The sequence below is a fragment of the Belonocnema kinseyi genome, chromosome 9 (assembly GCF_010883055.1).
Source record: "Belonocnema kinseyi isolate 2016_QV_RU_SX_M_011 chromosome 9, B_treatae_v1, whole genome shotgun sequence".
Classification (NCBI taxonomy): Eukaryota; Metazoa; Arthropoda; class Insecta; order Hymenoptera; family Cynipidae; genus Belonocnema; species Belonocnema kinseyi.
This window is the reverse complement of record NC_046665.1, coordinates 16,348,070-16,353,616: the sequence shown is the minus strand read 5'-3', so window position 1 is coordinate 16,353,616 and position 5,547 is coordinate 16,348,070.

The following is a 5,547-nucleotide window of genomic DNA, read 5'->3' as shown; positions in this document are numbered from 1 at the left end:
TGATACAATATTTGCTCTATATTTATTAAGACTTTATTATTATAATCATGCAAATATATAAATAAATATATTAAAATATATATACGTCACGGGACGTGACACTTGTGTCTGATCACATAAATATTTTAAGGTCAAATCCTTTACCCATTTTCCAACGTCTCGTGCGGGGGCGGGAAGGCACCCTTGTGACTGGTCACAGAAATCATGTAAGATCACACCCCTGCCCCTTTTACAAAGCCCCGTGGGGGGCAGGTAGGAATCCCTATGACTGATCACATAAATAATTGAAGGTCACGCCCTACCCCTTCTCGAAAGCATTATGGGAAAATGAAATAATCAAATAATAATTAAAATAATCATTGTATACTTTAAGGCCAAGTGAGCATAACCTCACAAATTCTTTTTACTATACATGTTTTTCAAAACATACTTTCCTTCACAAGAAACGCGAAATCGAGTTGAAAATTTGAGAAAGTAAATATGAAGCACTAAGAAACGTTTGTGTAGTCCTTCATTTAAATAATAATGAAGAAAGTTGTTATGTAAGTTTTTATTTTTAACTTGATATCGCGTTTCTTGTAAACGTTAGATGGTTTTGAAAAGTTGGTGGTAAGTCTGTTCTCAATAGATTCCGCTGAACATAACCTAATTATCTTGATTTTGGTAGAGGTAGAACAGCTGATGAAACTATAAACTAAAAATCCGCCCGCATCGCGGGCACATTCTCAGAGCGCGCGGCTCGCTTCGCTCGCTAGTTTCAGCGCGCCTAGGGCGCGCGACTGTTGGTTCTCGCGCTTCGCGCTCGATCATATATTTATCTCGCGCTCCGCGCTCAGTCTTTGCATTATCCTCCACATTTATGCACAGACCACAATGCGAAATTTTCTTCATTCTATGTTAAAAACTATTATATCAAATGTCTATTACAATTTGTTGTGTGTGTACCTTGGTCTGGTACTGCTTATTCTGATATTGCAGAATAATGTTCACATTTTATTTTCCCTGATCCTAATAGGGCCCTGCTGTGGTTGTTTAATTATTTCCCCTTTTCTTAAGTGAAGCTGAACACTTTTTTTTTAATTTGACATTAAAGAAGGTTCACAAAGTACCTACGGCCTTGACGATTACATTCTCATTGCGATAATCGCGCTTCGCGCTTAACAGTTACGTTATACAGGCTCTAATTTTTTTAATTTTAGGCAAATCAAAAAATTCGGCTACAATAGTTTTGAAATATATTTGATATCAAGTGAAAATTTTGAATGAAATTTTTCGATCTATGAAATAAATAAATTTTTCTATTTGAAAATTTTCAAAATTTTCAAAGTATATAACTTTTCTAATTTTCATCAAAATTCAAAATTTTATTTTGATAATTTGCAAGTCTTTTACCCATCTATAAGAAACTTTGACAAACATTTTTATAATATTAAGAGAAAAAATGTTAAAAAATTTAAAAATGCTATAATTTTTTAAATTTTGGGCTAATCGAAAAAATCGGCTGGCATAGTTTCGAAATATATTTGGTATCTTGTGAAAGTTTTGAATGAGATTTTTAGATCTATGAAAAAAACAAATTTTTATATTTTTTGTAAATTTAAAAATTTTTGAAAAGTATATAACTTTTCTAATTTTCATCAAAATAAAAAATTGTAATTAGACAATTTGCAAGTATTTTACCCATCTATAAGAAACTTCGACAAACATTTTTAAAATTTCAAAAAAAAATTTCAAAATTTTGAAAATGCTCCCAATTTTTTAATTTTGGTTCGAAATATCTGATTAACGAACTGAGCCTTTATTTTGGGTACCTTCAGAAGTGTATCAAATGCAGACTCAATGGGACAAATCCTTCAAAAGTTAGTGTGGTTGCAACATTCAGGTAACCATGCATTCAGACATACAGACCGACAGAGAGACAGACACCGATTAAATTTTATGATTTTTGGATTCTGTGAGTTCCGAAACGTGAAGATCCGTTAAAAACCAGATATCGAAAATTTGGACGATTAAATTACATTCTCAGGAATGAGAATGTAAAAATGAAGTGACAGGTGGCGACAGGAACGAAGATTATTTCATGATAGTTACTGTATAAATTTATTAACATGAATTAATGTTTACAGGGTGGCCACTACATGATTTCAATCTTATATTTATATTTAGGAATATAACTTATGATCAATAGGGAGAGCCCTATAAATATAAAATCACATATTTTTACAACTTTAACTAACTTAGAAGATTATAGATTCAGGTAACTTTTTTAAAATTTTTCAAGTTTTTGTTTATCAAATTTTAGCATTAGGCAGTCTATAGACTACAGAACCTCCAGAAAAGTCTAAAATGCGAACTAGTACGCTCGTACACGAAACGTTTTGTGGGCAGTCAATCAATCCCAAGTAACTACCGATTTTGTGAATGGTTGTTCGGACACACGGCGCTACGAAACGCGCGACTTATGAAATGCGAGAAAGCTCCCGGTGTAATAATTCTCTCCCGGCATCCTCCCGGTTTTCTGCCGGTGCACGTTTCTCCCGGTTCGGTGGTCACTCTGGTTTTTTATCATATTAAAATAAAATTTTAGAGATGATAGGCTGAAAAATAATGCGAGGCTCGAGGACCACTTTATTTCATAAGCCATAATTGCACTACTAGCCCAAGATGAAAAAATGCTATTTATCCTAAAATTCGAGACGACTAGACTTTTTTTTTAATTTGTCATTAAAGAAGGTTCTCAAAGAACCTACGGTCCTGACGATTACATTCTCATTGCGATAATCGCGATTCGCGCTTAACAGTTAGGTTATACAGGCTCTAATTTTTTTAATTTTGGGCTAATCCAAAAATTCGGCTAGAATAGTTTTGAAATATATATGGTATCTAGTGAAAATTTTGACTGAAATCCCGGCAATAAGCGTAGAATTAAGAAAAATTAATATTTTTAGATTTCAGGGCAAAAGTGAAGATTAATCTATTATTATGAATGTGCGTTTTTTCCATCTGTCTAAAATGCCATAATAAGAATAAGATACTGCCTCTCTAGAGTTCAAATTATTTAAATTCACACATTTGCATAGATTTCTTTGTTGAATTTTTTAAGACGTTTAAATAAATTATTAAAATATAAATAAATATAAATTTGAATATTTTTCGAATTTATAAGTTGTAAAAAGATTTAATAATGAAAAATAGGTTAAATAAATGATTTCGTTAAATTTTACTAAGTCGCTTGAAAGGAATAGGATTTGCACTTTTTCTGTTCCCTTTGGGGGATTTTTAGACGGATGAAAAATTGCGTATTCATGGGAATACAAATTCTTAATTTTTCTGAATTCAACGCTTGTTACCGGGTAGCGTGGCTACAACATTCAGGTAACCATGCATACATACAGACATACAAAAAGACGGACACCGTAAAGATTCGTTAAAAACCAGAGATCGAAAATTTGAACGATTACATTACATTCTCAGGAATGAGAATGTAAAAATGAACGAATCAAATCAATCTTTGACACTCGTTTTTTAGATCCTAAAAGAAAGGACGAGTTAGTTAACCAGCCACTTTGGATAAAAAGTTCAAAAAGTAAGCGACTAATCAAAGTACTCAGAATTACCAGAAAATTTATTTTGATGACTTTCTCAGATAAAAAGAAAATTCTTCTAGTTATAGAATTTTCAAAATTTTATACATTAATCGAAACTCAAAATTTTAAGCCAAACCATGCTTAATTTTTTAAAAACAGGCAAGACAAGAAATACATTGCTTTTTGAAAGACATTCAAGATTATCATAACAACTTTTTTGATTTTCTCAAAAAATCGAAAATTCAGACTTTAATATTACCAAAAAAGATATACAAATTCGTTAAGAATCACTTCTGATAGGACGCGTACTTTTTGTTCTATTTGTGAAAAATAACACTGAAATATTTTCTGAATTCAACGCTTATTACCGGGAGCTTTATTTTACTAAAGGATAACATTTAAATTAACCCTAATTTCATTATGACATTTAAGAAATGCTAAGTCATTTGACATTTTCACCCTCTTATGAAGAGCAGTTTATACTATTACGATTACAAGAAACCTTTTACAATTATTGATAAGTAAATATTAAATTTCTTTTTCCTGTGGGCATTCTAGATATAAAATATATGTATTTCGAAACTATTCTTATGAAGTTTCTTAATTAGACAAAAGTTGAAAAAGTTCGAGCGCGAAGCGCGAGTTCCGTAATATATAATAATATGATAATCGTCAAATCCATAGGTTCTTTGAGAACCTTCTTTAAAAACAAATAGAAAAAATTTAAGTTACAATTTATGGCTGTAAGTCCTAAGAACTTTAAACCACAGTTTTCGATTTAAGTTATAATATTTATGATATTTGAAAAAAATGTAGTTACAGTATACGCATTAAACGAACTAAAAAGAGCCCGAATTGCGAGGGTAGCTCGAAATGAGACTGTGTCCGCGCAACGGGCATATTTTTTTATTTAGAAAACTGTAAAGATATGTCCCTTTAAATATTTCAGATTTTTCTTTCAACATTTTTTTAACCTTTAAAAGTATTGTCTAAGAATTCATTTTTCCAAACATAAAATCATTTCAAAATTATAAATCCATTCAATTTGTAAACTATTCTTAAATTTTTCGAAAACTATTAACCCATCTTATTATCTTTTAAAATGAGTCAAATTAAATTTCTTTTTAATTAAAATTTTTTTAAATTGTCCTCAAAATATTTCAGAATTAAAAAGAACATATTTGTAATCTTTGATGATATTCTCTAAGAATTAATTTTTCCAAATACAAAATTATTTACAAATTTTAAACCTTTTAATTTTTAAATTATTTTTAATTATTTTTAAAACTATAAAACCTTTCGATTATATCTTAAAATTAGTCGAATTTTTCCTATACTCTTTTCTTAACTTTTGAAAACTTTAAAGAAGCTTCCTTAACAGATTTCAGATTCGTCAATTAAAAATTGTTTAATCTTTTAAAATATTCTCTAATAATAAATTTTTCCAAGTATATATTATTGTAAATTTCCAATCCATTCAATTTTGAAATTACTCTGAAATTATTTTAAAACTTGTAGACACTCTGATTATCTTCTAAAATACGTAACATTTTTTTATTTTATTTTCTTATTTTTAAAAGTTTTAAAAGTTGCCCTTAAAATATTTAAGATTTGAATTATTTTAAATTATTAATCGATTCAAAATTTAAATTATTGTTAATTTTTTTAAACTTTTAAACCATCTGATTAAAAATTTTAATGAATCCCAATTTTCAAAAAAAAAAAAATTTATTTTGAGAATTGTAAAGACGTATCCTTAAAATACTTAAGATTTTCCTTTTAAACTTTTCATAATCTTTTGAAATAATCTTTCAAAATATAAGTTATTTTAAATGTTTAGGCGACTCAATTTTTAAATTATTCTTAAATCATTTCAAACCTCTTAAACCTTCTGATTAATTTTTAAAATTAGTGCCTTGAAATATTTGAAATCTTTTTAAAATACAGAATCCTTTAAAAT